This window comes from Rattus norvegicus, chromosome 1 (genome assembly GCF_036323735.1).
Source record: "Rattus norvegicus strain BN/NHsdMcwi chromosome 1, GRCr8, whole genome shotgun sequence".
Classification (NCBI taxonomy): Eukaryota; Metazoa; Chordata; class Mammalia; order Rodentia; family Muridae; genus Rattus; species Rattus norvegicus.
In genome coordinates this window covers 57,079,024-57,100,942 of record NC_086019.1, presented here as the reverse complement: position 1 = coordinate 57,100,942, position 21,919 = coordinate 57,079,024, and the positions used below count along the sequence as shown (strand labels likewise).

Here is a 21,919-nt window from a genome sequence, read left to right as displayed (position 1 = left end):
TATACTAATATACATTCTTATGAGTGAACACAAAATGAGATTCATGTGCTCTAACAACTAGGATTATTGAGGAAGGTGATTAAACACAAAGATCTTTTACATCACTACTTTTTGAATTCAAATTTCAAAATGCAAAATATCACTTCAGTACATTAAAACTAACCAATCAGTTGAGGCTTTAAAGGAACCAATTAGTCATACCTTTCCTGAGAATGTCCAAATAGACTAAATCCATCCACAATGAGGACTTGGTCATGGGCACCTAGTTGTCCAACCTGAACCACCAGAAGGATGCAGGGGTAGGGAGAAAAGAAAAAAGGCAGCGTCAATGCACCACAGCATTCCTCACACCACACAGTCAGTGCACAGCAGCATTCCTCACATCACACAGTCAGTGCACAGCAGCATTCCTCACACCACACGGTCAGTGCACAGCTGCATTCCTCACACCACACAATCAGTGCACAGCAGCATTCCTCACACCACACAGTCAGTGCACAGCAGCATTCCTCACACCACACAGTCAGTGCACAGCAGCATTCCTCACACCACACAGTCAGTGCACAGCAGCATTCCTCACACCACACAGTCAGTGCACAACAGCATTCCTCACACCACACAGTATCCACAGCCATAAGCATCTGCACAGTATTTCACAAAGCTCGAGTGAAGAATGCCTTTCACTGTTTCCTTTAAAACAAATACTGACCACATCTGCAATACCTCCTTGGACAACGATTTAACATAGATTTCCAGTTTATACTGGCCAGCAGCCTATGCAAAAAAAATGGTCAGAACAGCACAATTAAATCACACAGCAGGAAATGTGCAAAACCCTGCCCACATACACCCTAGTAGCTTGACTAGTTAGGAAAGTTTCTATTTTATGGTTCCAAACTTGTAAGAAAAATACTCCTGTAAAAATGGACAATTTGGTGAGAAAATGCCCATAGACTTGTAATACTCAAAATGATTATTTATAAAGTCTGAAACAGCTACAAATCCAAAGGAATGAGAAACACCTCAAGTGACTAGCCCTTACCCATATCAGGACAGAAAACCAGCTTGGTACTAAATAATCCAGCATCTGCCTTCTCTATCTTCTATTTAAACTTAAGGTTTAAATTTCAAGACAAGAAATTAACTTCTTGGAGGAAGCAGTTAACAGCACTTTGTAAGGAAATATTATCCAGAAAGTGCTCTACTGGAATTCATATCCTGGGACCGAACAGTCAAACACACTTAAATAGCATTCTATGGAGAGCTAATGAAGGGTTTTAGAAAAAGTTAGGTATTGTATATAATTTCAGGATCAAAAATATTCTGCTTAGAGATCATAATATAACAACAAAAGAGCTTTGGATCACATAGGGAAGTATTAAACCATACAGTTATGTTCACGAAGCCCTACCCGGATATTACTGGAAGTTGCACAACACTATGTGTATACTTTTGTACCAAGAATAAAATTAACTTACCTTAAAAACTATGAGATAGTATTTGATATAGTAATGTATCATAAAAAGTGACTTCAGGAAATGAAGATAAATTTCTAAAGTAGCAATCAAGAAGATGTAATTTTATGTGTAAACCATCTGTGTTTCCAGCCAATAGTTAACATTTCATTTTACCTTTTTCATTGATGAGAATGGTCCATTTTCTCCCCTGCAGTAGGGAGTAGGGAAAAGACAGCAGTCATCAAGTATGCAGTGTGTTACTGTTTCATAGGCATACAACCTGTGTTTTATTTACATATAAACATAGGGATGAATATAATAATATTATGAATAAAAAAATAAATTACATTATCTATCAATAGAAATTAGATATTATAAAAGAGAATTGTCTTATACCGGGTTCTTTAGAGACACAGAACTTATGGGAAATCTCTGTACAGTAAGACAATTGGTTGATGACTTGCAGTCTATAGTCCAACTCCCCAACAATGATCAGCAACAGGTATGAATAGGAGTCCAAGGATCTAGCAGTGGCTCAGTCCTACAAATCAGGCAGGCAGATGAAAGAGAGACTCTTCCTTCTTCCAATGTCCTTATATAAATCTCCAGCAGAAGGTGTGTCCCAGATTAAAGGTGTGTACCACCACAGCTGGAACTGGGACTTGCTTTGTCCTAGGTGACCTTGAACTCAGAGATCTCCTTGTCTTAAACTCCTGAGATTCACAGCCACTTTGCCTCATGATCTCCATGCCAAGATTCAGTTCAGAAATTTGTGTCTCCCAGCCTCAAATCAGGATCAAAGGTGAGCTTTCCAATTCTGGATTGAAGTTCATTCCACATATAGTCAAGTTCACAACCAAGAATAGCCATTACAAGTATATACAATGTGTCATTATACATATACAATACAGATACATATAAATTTGAAAATACCATAACATTTTATTAGTATATGTTAACCGAGTAAAGTGACGGAGGTGGCTGTGTCATTTGTTTGCACATCGTGCATGGGTGGGAGAAGAACTTATAAGCCCTTGCATCAAATGAGGAGCTGCAGTTAACAACAGCTGATAGAAATTCACTCTTCCTTGGGGACAAGCCACTGGTAGGACTCTGATAATCCAGTGAATGTCTGTACACACAGTATGCATGTATGACTAGCACTAATAGGGCTTACTGGGATACAAAAAATGTGTGTATGTGTATTTCTGTACACACACACACACACACACACACACACACACACACACACACACACGAGGAATGGTTTAGTGGTGCTGACTTTTAAGCCCAGGATCAGATTCAGGTGGACCTCTGTGAGTTCTAGGCTAATTTGATTTACACAGCAAGTCCCAGACCAACCAGGGCTATAGAGTCAATCGGGGGATTCTGAGAGGAATCTTGTAGAAGTTGGAGGACAGATGTTAGGGTGGATATGACCATATTTTACTGTATACATGTATGGAAATTTAAATAAATGAAAAAATACATAAGTAACTGAGATGAAAAAAGTACACTAAATAATCGCAACTTTTTGAACTGACATTTGTCTAGTTATGTGGCAAAGAAGAAATAAATATGCCTTTTACTGATTTCATCTATGGCAATGCCAGTTTCCTTGAGTCAAAACACTTAACATAGATGATTGGAAATGACCTTGAAATCACAGTTACCTGTGGGGAGCGGGTGTGGCGGTAGTCCCAAGATGGCGCCTGGGACTGCAGCTAAGTCTCATGACTAGCATCTGACTTCCTCACACACCTGAAACTAGCCACGTCCATTGTGAGAGCTGTGCAGGCGCACCATGATGCAAGATCAGGCCATGTGCCGTGGACCTATGAACTGAGATTATGCAGTCTGGACTGAGGAGGCAGAGTTGAGGGAGGGTATAAGGGAGTGTGCTCCGGGGGCTGGGCTGGGAGGGAGACAGAAGAAAAGAAGATTCCTGTTTGCATGTTGTAAGGTTCCTGAATAAACCGCTTTGAAAAGAACGCTGTGTAGTCGCTCTTTTCTACGGGTCGGAAACAGAAGCGACAGTTACCATCAGCATCCATGGGCTAGATTGAAAATTTATAGTTCTGATTAATGAAGCTGGAAGATATTTCATAACTTTATATTATCCACTGCATAGGTTATTTTATAGATCAATAGAATTCCACAACTCAGCTGTGAAATCATTCCATTCTCCCAGTAAACATCCATGATACAATAATGATGTTCTAATCTCTTTGAACAGGTGCTCCGGTGCAGAGTTTGCCTGAGATAGCCCAACAGCTGCATCCTGTCTTCTCTCCTTCTAGAGAGCTTCGTGACTTTTCTGAACAGAATACAAGGTGGGTTATTTGTTTGAATTTTACTTGGGATTTTTGACTTTAGCTTTTTCCCTGATATCTTTTCCATAATTTTTATTCTATTTTCCTAACTTTGACTTTAGTTTCTTTCAATCACTTTTTGTTACATGTAATTTTAAAATAACCCCACACTAAGTCTGGCTAAACACAGGCATCAGAGTTACACCCAGCCCCTATGGCTAGCTCTATGCAGCTGTGTTACTCTGCATCCTGAGGCTCGATTGCTAAGCCAATTGGGAACCAGTTTAACATGAAATACCTTGACTACTCAAGATGAAATACTGCTCTTTGTTTAAGCATGTGAAAAGATAGTCTTTTTATGAGCCAAATTTAATAATAACTAATCATAAGTCTTCGTTCATGCATTGTGAACAATGGCATAAGGAATCTTTACCTTTCTTGCTTGGTTCTCTTGAATTTTCTAGTTCTTCAGGGGGGCTCATCTGCCCTTTCTGACCCAGAGAACCCTGGAAGGAGTCCAGTGCCTAATTACTTTTCCTATAAGCAGAAACATAAGGTCTTTCTCCCAAATTAGCAGACACTTTAGCCAGTAACCAGAAAGATTTTTAGCTTGACATCTTTCCCAGAGGAATAGTAAAATAACCAGAAAATTCAAAATCACATACATTTCGAAAATTAAATACTCATACGAGGGAACTAAACCAAACAAGCAGAGTAGAAACAGTTTTTTCAGGCCTTTTCTAATCTGCCAAGACAGGACATTTAACCCTCTTTTGAGAGAATATGAGAATCCTGTGAGACACTGAGACTTTCCTAGAGGGTTTCATCCTTATCCAAATTCTGTTGTCTGCCTTGGAGGCTGTAGTTTTTCTGTTAGCTCAGTTTGTCCCTGCACAGCAGGAGCTCCCAGATAATCTGGGCTCATTTGCCCTGAGTTAGCTCTGAACCTCAGGAGGAATTCCCCAGGTGACTGTGGCCAAAATTGTGTCCTCTTCTATCTTTAAACAAAATTACACCAAATTAGCAACAACTAAACCAAACTTTATTAAAAGCAGGCAGTCTTCAGTCTCCCTCTCTGCCTGGATCCATTTATTATACTGATTCTTTTTACAGGAAGAGAACGCAAAGCCTGATTTGGGTCTGTCTATCACTGTGTTTGATTAAGATTCCCATGTGCTGGAGTCATTTGACTCATCTCTGCTCATTCAGGAATCTAATTCTCTCATCCCTAGGACAAGAATCCTAACTCCCTAGTGGATTGTTGACTACCACAGGCAACATCTTCTATTGCATGAAGTTTTAAATTAAACCCATGCAAATTCCTGCTATGCTCTGGTATCAGTGGTTATCCTGAACCCACATGGCTAGCTCTATGCAGCCATCTTGTCCTGGTTCCTGCTGGTAGTTTGCTACTCTAACCAAACAACTTTAATCTGAAATGCCTGGACTACTGCTTGCATTTCTCATCCCATCCACCACCTCTGGCTGACCTGCAGAAGGTTGGATAATGCTCCTTTCACAGGACTTGCCTTAGTCTTTTGAAATGAAAACCCAGAAGCTTATACTAGCCAGATTTATAGTGGTAAATCTCAAACTCCAAAAGTCCCAGTCAAAGAACAGAAAACTCAATAATATAAGTACAAGCTGAGTGCTTAGATTAGACAAATCTACCACTACACTACTCTATTGCCCATTTATGAAATCTCTAGCTACTTGTGGCTCCTGCAAGCCACATGGGCCTGCTCCATTTTCCACCTCTTCTCTCCCATCTTCTTCTTGCCCGCATCATCCATCTCTATTCTTTCTCTCCCTTTCCCAAAACATTCTGCTCTATCTTTTCCTTCCATTGCCCAATGACAGGCTGTAGCCTTTATATGGCTAATTACTATTTCAATTGACATCATCTGAATATGTGATCTATTGCACTACAGGGCCGCCCTCTTGAGAGGAAAAAATTCAAACAGTAATCCACAAGACATTTTGCTCATTTTAGTTAACACATGAAGTGACGATAGCTTCAGTTTCCAAACATCTTTTTCATTATTTTTATTCTACACTTTTAAAGTTACTTCTAGGTATTATTTGTAGTATTTTTAGCTACAATGCTTACACATAGTAAGGAGGATTTCCCAAACCCTAGGCCCCAGCAGAATCTCTGAGGAGGGAAACTTCCACACTCAGTACAAAGTCTTAAGGACTTAAGGAGCAATGCCAAGGTCCCGATATCACATCATCGCCTCCCTAGCAGTCCCATGGCCATCGAACTGCTTGTAAAGAAGCATTGGTGTAGGCCACACATGGCCAAGGCAGAAACAATGATGATGGTCAACAACCTGAACAGCATCTTACTTCCAAAATTAAGAGCTTATTGAAGGACAACAGCTTTACCAAAACACCTGAAAATGGGGCCACCTAGAGGAGGACAAGGGCAGGGAAATATTTAGGCAAATAATAGCAACTGTGAGCTAATGCCATGAGCACGGTATAGTACCGAGTGAACTGAAACTGGATAAGATTATGTTGGACATAAATGGAAAAGTCAAAATCATCGACTTTTGCCTTAGAAATCAAGTGGAACCAGGGCAATGCTGAACTGGCACTGTGGTCCTTTCTCTTTTGGAGCTCCTGAACTCTGCTTCAGCAAACTTTATGATAGTCCACAGAATGACTTATGGACCATAGTTTTACATTTAATGGTAGATAAAAAAAGTCAGATTTTACTCTGTCTTCATACTACAGTTTTGAAGACCGTTTGTGGCAAGTATGTATCCTAACCTCTGTGGGGTGTCAGAAGAGATGTAGGACCTCTTGGCCTCTTAATGATAGTCAACACGAAATATAGTTTGACAGTCACAGATGTGATGATGTACCCCTGGTTAAAGGAAGATTGAAAGGCTTTCCCAAATCCCTATGAAGGACTGAGCTCTGTCAGGCTAGACCCTGCAATTGTGGAAGAAATAGAACATACTGGGTACAGAGCCTAAGATATCACAACATATAATCAAACCATGGGATCATGTGGCTTACTGTACAGGCAAGTTCTCCAGGTGCAGGGCAGAACAACAGAGGCTCACACATCGAATCCAGTTATTCCCTACCCTTGATGTATACGATGCATTACCTTTGAGCTGAAGAGGAGTGGAAGCTACCCCACCCTAGTCACACTGGTCTCAACATCCTCCAATGGCCTTGTGTTTACCTTTGGCCATTATCTTGCCAAAGAGAAGGCAGAAGAGCGAAGAGGGCTGTTCTTCTCTTCTTCCGGCCACTTCAGATGAGACCCACACTGGACAAACATACATCCATGCCAGCAGTGTCGCCTGAATTCACTGAATAATCAGCTTCAGTGAGAACAACAGCAGCAATGAGAACACAGGAATGCAAATTCCTGCTATGCTCTGGTAGTAGTGGTGTTTCTCACCCCACCTGGCTAGCTCTATGCAGCTATCTTGTCCTGGTCCCTGCTGCTAGTTTGCTACTCTAACCAAACACCTTTAATCTGAAATGCTTGGACTACTGCTTGCATTTCTCATCCCATCCACCACCTCTGGCTGACCTGCAGAAGGTTGGATAATGCTCCTCTCACAGGACTTGCGTTAGTCTTTTGTAATGAAAACCCTAGAGGCTTATACTAGCCAGATTTATAGGGGTAAATCTCCAACCCCAAAAGGCCCATGCAAAGACCAGAAAACTCAATAATATATCTACAAGCTGAGTGCTTAGATCAGACAAATACACCACGACACTACTCTATTGCCCATTTATGACATCTCTACCTTCTTGTGGCTCGTGCAAGACACATGGGCTGCTCCATTTTCAACCTCTTCCTCCCCCATCTTCTTCTTGCCCGAATATTCCGTCTCTATTCTTCTTTCTCTCCCTACCCCAAAACATTCAGCTCTATCTTTTCCTTCCATAGCCCAAACACTGGCTGTAGCCTTTATTTGGCCAATTACTATTTCCCATGACATCACCTGAATATGTGATCTATTGCACTACAGAGTTGCCCTCTTGAGAGAGCAAGAAAAACAAAACAAAAAACTGCAGTCCACAAGACATTTTGCTCAGTTTTAGTTAACACATGCAGTGATTGTAGCTTCAGTTTCTCTACATCTTTTTCATCATTTTTATTCTATAATTTTAAGTTATTTCTAGGGAATATTTGTAGTATTCTTAGCTACAATGATTCCACATAGTAAGGAGGAGTTCCCACACCCAAGCCCCAGGCAAATTTCTGATGAGGGACACTTCCACTCTCAAAACAAAGTCTTAAAGCCCAGGGGACGCAGGAGCAACGCCTTTGCCTCAGTGGCAGACCCATGGCCATGGAACTGCTTCTAAAGAAGCAATGGTGCCTGTCACTCATGACCAAGGCAGAGACAATGATGATGGTTGACTACCTGAACAGCATCTCACTTCTACAAGTAAGAGCTTGTGGAAGGACAACAGCTTTACCAAAACACCTGAAAGTGGGGCCACCTAGAGGAGGACAAGGGCAAAAAATATTTAGGCAAATAATTGCAACTGTGAGCTAATGCCATGACCAGGGTATAGTACACAGGGAATCTAAACCTGATAAGTTTATGATGGACATAAATGGAAATGTCAAAATCATCGACTTTCACCTTAGAACTCAAGTGGAACCAGGGCAATGCTGAACTGGCACTGTGGTCCTTTCTCTTTTGGAGCTCCTGAACTCTTCCTCAGCAAACTTTATGATAGTCCACAGAATGACATATGGACCATAGTTTTACATTTAATGGTAGATTAAAAAAGTCAGATTTTACTCTGTCTTCATACTACAGTTTTGAAGACCGTTTGTGGCAAGTATGTATCCAAACCTTTGTGGGATGTCAAAAGAGATATAGGACCTCTTGGCCTCTTAATGATAGTCAATACGAAATATAGGTTGAGAGTCACAGATGTGATGATGTACCCCTGGTTAAAGGAAGACTGAAAGGCTTTCCCAAATCCCTATGAAGGACTGAGCTCTGTCAGGCTAGACCCTGCAATTGTGGAAGAAATAGAACATACTGGGTTCAGAGCCTAAGAAATTGTAATATAAAATAAAACCATGGGATCATGTGGCTTACTGTACAGGCAAGTTCTCCAGGTGCAAGGCTGAACAATGGAGGCTCACACATTGAGTCCAGTTATTCCCTTTCCTTGATGATGATGATGCATTCCTGTTGGGCTGTAGAGGAGTGGTAGCTACCTCGCCCTATACGCACAGGCCTCATCATCATCCAATGGTCTAGTGACTTCCTTTGACCACAATCTGGTCAAAAAGTAGGCAGAAGAGTCACTGGGGCGGCCCTTTGTTTCTTGAGGCCACACCAGATTACACCCACACTGGACAAACATACATCCACGGCAGCAGTGTCGCCTGAATTCATTCAACAATCATCCTCAGAGAGAACACAACAGCAATGAGAACACAGGAATGCAAATTCCTGCTATGCTCTGGTATCAGTGGTAATGCTCAATCCACATGGCCAGGTCTATGCATCCATCTTGCCTGGTTCCTGCTCCTAGTTTGCTACTCTAACCAAACAACTTTAATCTGAAATGCCTGGACTGCTGCTTGCGTTTCTTATCTCATCCACCCCATCTCCCCGACCTGCAGAAGGCTGGCCAATGCTCCTCTCACAGGATTTGCCTTAGTCTTTTGTAATGAAAACCCAAGAAGCTTCTACTAGCCAGATTTATAGGGGTAAATCTCCAACGCCAAAAGGCCCATGCAAAAACAGAAAACTCAATTATATAATTATAAGCTGAGTGCTTAGATTAGACAAATCTACCACTACACTACTCTATTGCCCATTTATAAAATCTCTACCTACTTGTGGCTCCTGCAAGCCACGTGTGCCTGCTCCATTTTCAACCTCTTTCTCCCCCATCTTCTTCTTGCCCGAATCTTCCGCCTCTATTCTTCTTTCTCTCCATTCCCCAAAAAGTTCTGCTGTGTCTTTCCTTCCATTGCCCAAACACAGGCTTTAGCCTTTATGTGGCCAATGACTATTTCACCTGACATCATCTGAATATGTGATCTATTGCACTACAGGGTTGCCCTCTTGAGAGAGCCAAAAAACAAAGAAAAAAACAAAAACAAAAAGTAAAACAAAAACAAATAAAAGAATAAATTGCAATCCCAAAGACATTTGGGTCATTTTAGTAAACACATGCTGTGAATTTAGCTTCAGTTTCCCTACATCTTTTCCACTATTTTTATTCTATACTTTTAAGTTATTTGTAGGTAATATTTGTAGTATCTTTAGCTACAATGCTTACACATAGTAAAGAGCAGACCCCACACCCTAGCCCTCAGCAGAATTTCTGATGAGGGAAAATTCCACTCTCAATACAAAGTCTTAAGGACCATGGGACACAGGAGCAACGCCTTCGACTCAGTGGCAGCCCCAGAGCAATCGAACCCCTTCTAAAGAAGCAATGGTGCCTGACACTCATGACCAAGGCAGAGACAATGATGGTCGACCACCTGAACAGCATCTCACTTCTGCAAGTAAGAACTTGTTGAAGGACAACAGCTTTACCAAAGCACCTGAAAATGGGGCCACCTAGGGGAGGACAAAGGCAGGGAAATATTTAGGCAAATAATCATAACTGTGAGCTAATGAAATGACCAGGGTATAGTGCACAGGGAACAGAAACCTGATAATTTTACCATTGGACATAAATGGAGAAGTCAAAATCATAGACTTTTGCCTTAGAACCCTAGTTGAACCAGGGCAATGCTGAAGTGGCACTGTGGTGCTTTCTCTTTTGGAGCTCCTGAACTCTTCCTCAGCAACTTTATGATAGTCCACAGAATGACAAATGGACCTGAGTTTTACATTTCATGGTAGTTAAAAAAGTCAGATCTTACTCTGTATTCATACTACAATTGAGAAGACCATTGTGGCATGTATGTATCCTAACCCCTGCGGGGTGTCAGAAGAGATGGAGGACCTCTTAGCCTCCTAATGATAGTCAACATGAAATATAGGTTGACAGTCACAGATGGGATGATGTACCCCTGGTTAAAGGAAGACTGAAAGTCTTTCCCAAATCTCTATGAAGGACTGAGCTCTGTCAGGCTAGACCCTGCATTTGTGGAAGAACTGCACCATAATGGATTCTGAGTCTAAGATATTACAATGCATAATCAAACCAGGAGATCATCTTGCTTACTGTGTGCCAAAATATGCCTACCTAGAGCAAGTCAAGGCTAGGGAAATATTGTGCAAATAATAGCTGTGATGAGCCACTTCTACGGGCAAACAATACTTCACAGGGACGTGAAGCCAAAGAGTGCTGGTTTGTATATCAATTGAAAAGTCAAGATTATGAACTTTGGCCTAGTACCTCATTCTACCCAGGGGAAATGCTGAACCAGCACTGCGATACTTATACTTTTGGTGTCCCTGAACTCTTATTTGAAAAATTTTATTATGTTCCAAAGAACAAAATATGGACCTTGGGTGGAATTTTATAATTTTTGGCAGTCAGAAAGTTTCCATTTGATTCTCTCTTAATTTTGGAGCTGAGAAGACAGGCTGTAATAGAGGTATATGCTGCCTCTGGTGGGGTGTCAGAAGAGCTGGAGGACCTACTTAGCCTCTTAAAGATAGTCAACCATAAATATAGGCCAACAGTCATTGTGGTCATGATGCAACCCTAGTTCAACTAAGACTAGAAGCAGTTCCCAAATCCCTATGAGCAACTGATCCCCCTCAGGCCAGACCCTGCTAATGTGAAAAAGCAATGGAATACATTGGGTTCTAAGCCCTAGAAACTAAGGACACTTCAACCAGATAATATACTAACCAGACCATGTCATCCTATTTCCTTCTGCAATGGCAGGAAGTTCAGGGGCAAGGCAACAAAACATAGGCTTGGACAGACAGTACAGTGGATGTGTTGGGAAAAAGCAGGTGCTAAGACAGTGGATGTTCTGATACAGTGGCCTCCAAGTCCTTGTGAGGAAGAAGCACTTATGCCATCCAGTAATGACCATGGCAATGACAACAATTGTGTTTATCTACCCCAACATCATCTACAAGTAATTGAGACCAAAACAAGTGGATACCTTGTCATGGAGCTGGGTGAGGTTCAACATCTTTACAAATGTATCTCAAAGTATAGCTACATAGTGAAGGACAAGGCCTGGCAAAGTTTATGCAAATATTAACAGCCTGGATCTACTCTCAGGGGCACAGAATAATCACAGGACAAACAAATAATATGTTGGATAAGAAACAAAAAGCCAAAATCATTGACTTTGACCTTAGTACCCAAGACAATCAGAGCAAATGCTGAACCTGTACAATGGTGCTAACACTTTTGATGCCCATGAACTCTTCCTAGGATAAATTTATGATGGTTCAAAGAACCACATATGAATGCTAGAGTCTTACATTTTAAGGTAGTTGGAAATGTTGCTTCTATTTTCATACATGAGTTGAGAAGACATGTGGCAGGTGTGTATCTTGACCACTGTTGGGTGTCAAGAGAGCTAGATGACCTGCTTAGCAACTTAATGACAGTCAAACCCAGATATATCCATCATAGACATGATAATGCACCCCTGCTTCAAAGAAGAATGGGAGCATTTCCCAAATCCCTATGAGGAAATGATACCTCTCAAGCCACACCCTGGAATTTTGGCCGTAATGCAATATGTTCCATTCAAAACACAAGACATAATGTTCCTTTATATCAAAGAAAGTCTAAGCAGATCATGGCATTCAACTGATTACTGTAAGGACAGGCTATCCAGGTGCCTGGCTTCACAACCAGCCTCAGACAGTTACTCCAGTTATGGCTCCATTCCCTACCCTTGATGAGTATGCTACTTCCGCACTAGGCCTGAACTGCAGAGAAGTGGAAACCAACCCACCATTGGCACATTGGACTTGTCATCTCCCATAGCCTTGTTTATGCCTATGTTCATAATTCTAGTCATAGAGGATTCAGAAGAACCACTGAGACTGGCCTTCTCTTCAGGCCACTCCAGAGGACACCTGCACTGGACAAAACATACATGCCAGGGTGTCTTCTACCTTCAGTCAACAAGCAGCCTCACGGTGAAAAGAAGAAGCAATGAGAACACAGAAGACAACCTATTATTCCTCTGTGCCTAAGGAGAGGGCAACACTGTCCCCAGTAGTGGCCATCCAAAAGGCTTTAAGGATGGAACAAGAAATAAAAAAATGTCCTGATGAAATGTGTTGCTGCTCTCCATCAAGAAAGAAATCTCACCTGAGGCAGAACGCCTTGTCTCTTTTGAGAAATGAAGCACAGGGAGAGCATCCAGAGAACAAGTTGCAGGCACAACCCAGGTACCTTTGTGCTAAGTCCTACCCAATTTACTCTATGATGGTCCTCCTGTGTCTCTGATTTCCATTTGTTCAAAATTGTTTCCTTTTTAACTTCTGTAAGTACTATATGATTCTTGGTCTATGCCAAGCCCTCTTGCTGTTCTATATTTCTCTAGTTCCCAGCAGGCATTAAATATGACTGATGTGTACCCCACTCTACAGACTTGTCCTGCTGACCCAATGCCTTCATCTGTACTTAGAGCACCCCAAAATACAACAGCTCCCACAAGGTCAGGCCTAGAGGCCTACTATGGGCTAATGGAATCTTCCAGAGGCAACTGATCCTAACATATCTGGCAATTAATCACAAGAGCTGAAGAACAAATTCTTAAGTTTTCAGAAGTAACATCACATTCCATTACGCCTCAAAAATAATAGCCTGCAATTCCTTCAAAACAGTGACGGTGGACTTAGTAAACAGTGTGGATCCTGTGACAATGTAGGTCCTGCAATACTGGAGGTAATGAGATAGTGCAGGTACTTTTACATTGGAGGTCAGGCAACATTGGAGGACCAGCATTAGTAGAGGTCCTGGGAAAATGGAGATGGGACTGGTACAGTGGAGGTCCTGACTAAATGCAGGTGCTGCAAGAGTGGAGGTCCTGCAAGAGGGGAGGTCCTGCAAGAGTGGAAGAACGGTGATAGTGGAGGTGCTGGGTCATTACCATACTGGAACAGTGGATGTCCTGCTACAGTGGCTGTCAAAGTGCTGGTAAAGAAGAAGCAAGGGTGACAGCCAGTAATGAAGATGGCACATGTACTGATGATTTTTGACCATTCCAACATCATTTCACTACTCCAAGTAATTGAGTCTGAAACAAGACAATACCTTGTCATGACGCTACTTGAAGGTCACCAGTTTTACAGACACGTCTGAACAGCTGGCCAGTTGGTGGAGAACAAAACCAGGGAAACATTTAGGTAAATACTATCAGACATGAACTACTGCCATAGTCACATAATAGTTCAAAGAAACCTCAAAACACATGATATTTTCTTGGACAAGAAAGGAAAAGTCAAAGTCATGGTCTTTGGCTTTATGAACCAAGTTGATATAGGGCAAATAGAGAACCGACACTATGATGATTACCTTTTGCTGCCGTGGAGCTCTATCTAGGCAAATTTTATGATAGTCCAAAGAATGACACAGGGAAGACATGAGTAGTCTTACATTTCATGGTAGTCAGAGGTTTCATTTCACTAGTCATAAAAGGGGTGAGAAGTCAGGTTGTAGCCTGTGTGAATCCTGCCCCCTGTGGGATATGAGAAGAGCTGGATGACCTGCATAAGTTCTTAATGAGAGTAAACCCCAGATACAGGCTGACAGTCATGGATGCCATCATGCAAATCTAGTTCAAGAGAGACAGAAAAGCATTCCCAAATCCCTATGAGCAACTGATCACACTCAGGACAGAACTTGCAATTGTGGAAGCAATACAATATATTTGGTTCCAAGCCCTAGATACTACAGGTACCAAAAAAAGTATATCAAGACCATGGCATCCTATTGCTTACTGCAAGGGCAGGCTATCAAGGGACATGGCTGCACAACACAGTGTCACCTAGTGAGAACAGTTATGGCACCATTCCCTAACATTGATGCTGCTGCTGCTTTCCCTCTAGGAATAAAGAAGAGCAGAAGCCAGCCCAGCATCAGCACATTAGTTTCGTCATCTTCCAATGGTCTAACTTCTGTTTTTATCCAAAATGCTTGTTATAGAGTAGGCAGAAGACCCAGTGGGACTGGCCTTCTCTTCAGGCCACTCCAGATGACACCAACACTGGACAAAAGACACTGTCTCCCACATTTACTGAATGAGCAGCTTCAGGGAGAAGAGCAGCATCAATGAGAACAGAAAAAACAACATATTCTCTGTCTGTGCTTCAGAAGAGTGCAACATATTCACCAGGTGGTGTCAGAGCAGAGGCTTTAAGAGATGGAGGAAGAAATGGGGGAAGTTCCCTGATGAACCTTTGTCATGGCTTTACATCAAGAAAGAAACTTCACAAGAGGCAGGACAGAGATTCTCCCCAAAAAGAAGGAATAAGGATAGCATGCAGAGAACAAGGACCAGGTACAGCCCAGGTACCTTGGTGCTTTGTCCTACTCAGTTGGCTCTGTGCTGGTTCTTCCTCTATCATTTCCATTTCCTTAAAATTGGTACCTTCTTACCTTCTGTAAGTACTGTTTGATTCTTCCTCTATGCCAAGGGTTATTCCTGTTCTGGATTTCTCCTCTTCCCATCAGGAACTCAATGTGACTGATGTATACCCCACTCTACAAAGTTATCACTTGCTGATCCTATCCTTTCACCTGAATTGCATTACCCTCTGAAAGGCAACAGCTCCCACAACGTGAGGAATAGAGGAATATGAGCTCTTGTGATCTTCCAGGGGATAACAGTCCTAGAACATGTGGAAATCAGTCACATGTGCTAAAAAAACAAATTCTTGGGCTTTCAAAAGTAACATCACATAGTAACATCACATTCCAGTAAGGGTCAAATATAATAACTAGCAATGTCAAGAAAAATTGAAAGTGAACTTGATGCAGCTGTGCCTATCATGAGTCAGTGTAGGTCCTGGAACAATGTAGGCACAGAGATAGTGGAATTACTGTAACAATGGAAGTCCACCATTATTGGCAATCATAAAATATTGGAGATAATGAGAGAGTGGAGATTAGGCTGGAACAGTGGGTGTCCTATAACAATGGAGGCACTGTAAAAGTGGATGTCCTGCAACCAGAGATGTCCTTCAATAATGGAGCTACTTGGACTGAGGAAGTCCGAAATACTGGAGGTCCTGGGACAGTGGAGGTTCTGCAAGAATGGTATTCCTGTCATTGTAAAAGTAATGAAACTGTGGAGAACCCTCAACAATGGAGGTCACATGCCAGCAGAAGTCCAGCAAAAGTCTAAAAGAGTTGATATCCTGTGACAGTGGAGGCCCTGTGACAATGGAGGTCCTGGAACATTGGAGGTCCTGCCCCTGAGGCAGTTCAGTTGCTCCAACATTGGAGGCCCTGAAACAGTGAAGGTCCTGAGACAGTGGAGGTTCTTTGATAGTTAAGGTGATTGGAGAGTGAAGGTCCAGTGTCAGTTGAGGTCCTGCGACATTGGAGGTCCTAGAGATATAGTAGACGTCCTGAGACAGTGGAGATGAGCCTGGAAGAGTGGAAGTCCTGTGACAGAGGAGGTCCTGTGACAGTGGTGGACATGCAAGAGTGGAAATCCTTCAACACTGGAGGTCCTACAAAAGTAGAGGTCCTGAGACAGTAGATTTACAGTGAGAATGGAGGTCATGCAACAGTGGACTTTCTGTGCCAATTGACATCCTATAAATTCTAGTTGGTGATATAATCGATGTGCTTCAACAGTGGAGGTCCTACAATAGTGAAGGTCCTTCAAGAGTGGCAGCCTGATACACTGGAAAACCTGCAACAGTGGGCATCCCTTAAGAGTTGAGTTGCTGCAACAGTGAAAGTCCAGCAAATGTGTACATCCTGTGCTAGTAGATGTCCTCAAATTCGTAGTCCTTAGAAAGTGGAGTTGCCTAGACAGCAGAGTATCTATCACAGTGGAGTTGCTGCATAGTGGACATCAAAGTCCTGCTAATGTAGAAGCAATGAGCCAGCCAGTAATGACCATGGCAGTAATGATAATGGGTAACCACCTCAACATGATCTCACTTCTTCAAGTCATTGTGAGCAAAACAAAATTATGTCTCATCATGGAGCTTGTTGAAGGTCAACAGCTTTCCAAATTCATCCAAAAGTATGGCTACCTAGAACAGGACAAGGTCAGGAAAATATTTTGCAAAGAACAACAGTGATGATCTACTGCCATGGGCACACAATGTTTCACAGCTACCTGAAGCCATATAATATAATGTTGGATTTCAATGGAAAAGCCACAATCAGCAACTTTATCCATAGTACCCCAATTGAACAGGGCAAATGCTAAACCGGCACTATGGTGCTTACAATTTTGGTGCCCTTGAACTCTTCTTTGTCAATGTTTATGGTCAACCATCATAATTTTCTATTACTAACAGTAAACCCCAGATATAAGCTGACAATCACAGATGTAATAACGCAATCCTGCTTCAAAGAATGGGAGGAAAGTAATAAAATATATTCAGTTCTAAGCCCAAGATATAAAGAATCTTTATATTAAAGATAGTATAACCAGACCATGGCCTCCAATTGCTTACTGGAAGGGCAGGCTATCCAAGTGCCTGGCTTCACAACCAGTCTCAGACTGGCTCCATTCCCTACCCTTATGATTATGCTGCTTTCCCACTAGGACTTTAGAGTGGAAACCAACCCACCATTGGCACATTGGACTTGTCATCCCCCCTGGCCTCATTTCTGCCTATGTCCATAACGCTAGTCATAGAGGATTAAGAACCACTGAGACTGGCCTTCTCCTCCAGGCACTCCAGATGACACCCATGCAGGACAAAGAATACATGCTAGAGTGTCTGCTGCCTTCAGTCAACAAGCAGTCTCAGGGAGAACAGAAGCAGTAATGACAACACAGAAGACAATACATGATATTTTCTTGGACAAGAAAGGAAAAGTCAAAGTCATGGTCTTTGGCCTTATGAACCAAGTTGATATAGGGCAAATACAGAACCAACACTATGATGATTACCCTTTGCTTTTATCTCTCTGTGCCTCTGGAGTAGGCAAGTCTGTCCCCAGCATGGCCTGGCCCAGAGGATTTAAGAGATGGTCTAAGAAATTAGGAATATCCAAATGAAGCAGTGTTCTTTTGTTCGTCATGCAAGAAAACTCCCCTGGGACAGGACAGTGTCTGTCCTGAGAAATGAGGGATAGACACAGCATCCAAAGAACAAGCAGCAGGCAGGCACAGCCCAGGTACCTTTGTGCCTTGTCCTGCCCAGTTTGCTCTGTGCTGATTCCTCCTGTGTCTCTGGTTTCCATTTCTGCAAATAGTTTCCATTTAACTTCTGTAAGTACTGTCTGTTTCTTCCTCCTCCCCACGCCTTCTCCCTCTTCTGGATTTCTCCTTTTCCCAGCAAGGACTCAATGTGACTGATGTGTACCCCGGACTACAGAGTTGTCCTGCTGACCCCATGCCTTCACCTGGACTGTAACACCCCCGAAACAAAACAGCTGCCACAAGGTGAGGTCTAGAGGGCTGTGGGCTCGTGCACACCTCTAGGGGCAACTGATCCTAGCACATCTGGTAATTAATCACAAGATGTGCAGGAAAAATTGTTATTTTTTCAAAAATACCATCACATTCCATTAAGCCTCAAAACTAATAACCAGCAATGCTTTCAAAAAAGGGACAGGGGAATTAATGAAACAGTGCAGATCCTGTGACAGTTTGGGGCCTGCAACTGTGGAGGCACTGGGATAGTGCAGTTTTGTATTTGAGGTTGTGAACATTGGAGGTCCTGTAAGAGTGGAGGTCCTGAGACATTGGAGATGGGACTGGTACAGTGGAAGTCCAGAGACAATGCATGTGCTGCAAGAGTGAATGTCCTGGAACAGCGGAATTCCTTGGACAGTGGAGGTCCTGCAATAGTGGATGTGTTTAGACAGGGGAGGTCCTCCAACAGTGGAGGTCTATTACGGTGGAGGTTCTACAACAGTGGCACTCCTGTGATAGTGGAGGTTTTGAGACAATGTAAGGCTGGCAACAATGGAGATGCTTTGCCAGGAGAGGTTCTACAAAAGTCTAGTCGATGATAGAGTGGATGTTCTGAGACAGTGGAGAACTGGTGACAGTGGAGGTCCTGCACCATTGGAGGTTCTGGAACAATCGAGGTCCTGAGACAGTGTAGTTGCTCAGACATTAGAGGTTAGGCAACATTGTAGGCCATGTGAGAGTGGAGGTGCTGGGAGAAATAAAAGTGATGGGACAGTGGAGGACCTGTGACTATTGTGGTCCTGCAACATTGGAAGTCCTTCATCAATTGGGGTCCTGGGATGTTTGAGAACCTGAAATATTGGATGTTCTGCAGTGTTGGAGGAGCTGATTCAGCAGAGATGAGCCTGGTACAGTTGAGACCTGGCTAAAATGGAGGTGCAACCACACTGCAGGTCCTGCAACAGTAAATGTCCTAATACAATGCAGTTGCTCCAAGTTTATAATTCCTGCAATACTTGGTTTTCTAGGACAGTGAAAAACCTACAAAAGCAGAGGTTGTGTGTCAGTTGAGGTTCTTTGACAGGGAATGTCCTAAAACAATGGACATCCTTCAACATCGGAGGTCTTGCAACAGTGGAGGTCCTAGACAGTGCATTTGCACTGTCAGTGGAGGTCCAGAACAGAGGAATTTTTTTGGGCCAGTAGAGGTCCTGCAAAAGTCTAGCTGCGGAAAATGTGGATGTCCTACCACATCGGAGGTCCTGCAACAATTGAGGTAATGCAACAGTGTAAGTATACCTACTGTGGACATCCTGTGCTAGTAGAGGTCCTGCAAGTTGGCGTTGCTGAGACTGTGAAGGTGCAGGGACACTGAAGGTTCTGCAAAAATGGAGGTCCTTATAACAGTTGAGGAACTGCAACTGTGGATGACCTGTGCTAGTAGAGTTCCTGCAATTTGAAAGTCCTGAGTCAGTGGAGGGGCTGAGACACTGGAGGTCTTTTGACAATGCAGGTCCTTGTCACCGTGGAGGTGCTGTGATATAGGAGGTCTTACAACAGTAGAGGTCCTTGTAACAGTTGAAGTGCTGTGACAGTGGAAGTCCAGGGGCAGTACAATTCCTGTGCCAGTAGAGATCTTGCAGTTTGGAGGTAATGAGACTGTGGAGTTTCCTGACAGATGCGGTACTACCACAGTGGATGTCCTGTGACAAGGGAGGTCTTAGGATAGTGCAGTGACTGGGACAGTGAAAGTCCTGCTACTGTGGTTATCAAAGTGCATGCAAAGAAGCAGCAAGGGTGACAGTCAGACAAGAGCATGGCCAATATAATGAAGATATTCATCCACACCAATATCATATTGCTTCACCAAGTAATTGAGTCTGAGACACATCTATACCTTCTCATGGAGCTGGTTGAAATTCTATAGCTTTACAAATTCATCTGAAAGTCTTGCCACCTCGAGGAAGACAAGGTCAGGGAAATATTTAGGCAAATATTAGCAGACTCGATATACTGTGATGGGCACGGTGTAGTTCACGGAGACTTGAAATCGAGTGATATTTTGTTACACAAGAACAGAAAAGTCAAAATCATCAACTTTGGCCTTTCCTAGCAAAGTTGAACCTGAGAAAACGATGAGCTGGCACTACGGTGTTTACAATTTTGATGCCTGTTATTACATCCTAGGCAAACATTGTAATGGAACAAAGAGCAATATTTGAGTTAAGGAGTAGGCTTATATTTCACTGTTGTAGGATTTGACTCAGTTGTTATAAAAAGGTGAGAAGACATGTTGTGGCCGGTGTGTATCCTGCCCACTGTGGGATGTCCGAAGAGCTGGAGATCTGTGTAGCATCTTAATGGCAGTCAACCCCAGATATGGGTTGATAGTCATAGAAGTAGTGATGTACCCCTGGTCAATGAAGACTGGAATTGGTTCCCAAATCCTTGGAGGAACTGATCCCCCTCACGCCAGACACTGCTAATGTGGAAGCAATTGGATATTTTGGGTTTTGAGCCTAAGATATTATAGATATATTACATCAAAGAAAATATTACCAGACCGTGGCATCCCATTGCTTACTGTAAGGGCAGGCTCTCTATGGGCATTGCTGCAGATCCCAAGGTCAGCAAGTTTGTCCAGTTATGGCAACATTCCCTACCCCTGGTGATGGCACTGATTTCCCTCTAGGACTGAAGAGGAGTAGAAGTGAGAACACCATAGACACATTGGTCTCCTCATCTTCCAAGGGTCTAATGTCTGCCTATAATAATGAGGCTAGTCAAAAGGAAGCAGAAGAGTCACTGGACTGCACTTCTCTCCAGGACACTTCCGATGACAGCCACACTGGACAAAGCATATATACATGACAGAGGTTTCCCCTGCATTTACTCAGCAAGCAGACACACTTACAAGAGCAGCACCAATTAGAACATAAAGGACAACCTATTCTCCAGGTGTTTGTCAGCTGAGAGCAGGCCTTTCCCCAGCTGGGGCCTTCCCAGAGGACTTAAAGGATGGACCAAGAAGATGAGAGAATCCCTCAAGTTGTGTTTCTGCTTTACATCAAGAAAGAAACCTTACATGAGGCAGAACAGTGTTCTCTCAGAAATGAGGCATGGCGAGAGCAGCCCGAGAACAAGCAGAAGGCACAACCGAGGTACCTTTGTGCTTTACCCCTCCCACTTTGCTTTGTGGTCATTCTTCCTTTGGCTCTGTTTTCCATTTCCCCACAATTCTTACCTTCTTATACTCTCTAAGTACTTCACGATTCTTCCTCCACCACAAGATTTCTCTGTCTTGTGGATTTCTCCTTTTCCCAGCTGGGACTCAATACGACTTAATTGTACTCCACTCCACACAGTTGTATTGCTGATCCAATCCCTTCACCTGAACTGTATGACCCTCTAAGCACAACAGCTTCAACAAGATGAGGGCTACAGAGCTATCAGATCAGGGAATCTTCCATAGGTTACTGGTCCTAGCACATGTGGCCATTAATCACAAATGATACAGGACAAATTCTTATGTTTTCAAAAGTAACATTACATTCCATTCATCTTCAAATCTAATAACTGGTAATGCCTTTGAAAAAGTGTAATTAGAGTTGCTGCAATAGTGCAGATCCTGTGAAGAGGTAGGT

The 21,919-nt window shown here is 42.7% G+C and overlaps 1 protein-coding gene across 2 annotated transcripts in view; it reads right to left on the bottom strand.

Annotated features, from left to right (window-relative positions):
* Positions 1-21,919, bottom strand: part of LOC102551311 (afadin-like) — a 101,931-nt gene that overhangs the window by 27,847 nt on the left and 52,165 nt on the right. For both annotated transcript variants that reach the window (XR_010059340.1, XR_010059341.1), the window contains exon 6: positions 202-21,919. This exon is cut by the window's right edge and continues 24,128 nt beyond it. The gene's annotated coding sequence lies outside the window, so the exon portion shown is untranslated. The remainder of the gene's footprint in view (positions 1-201) is intronic.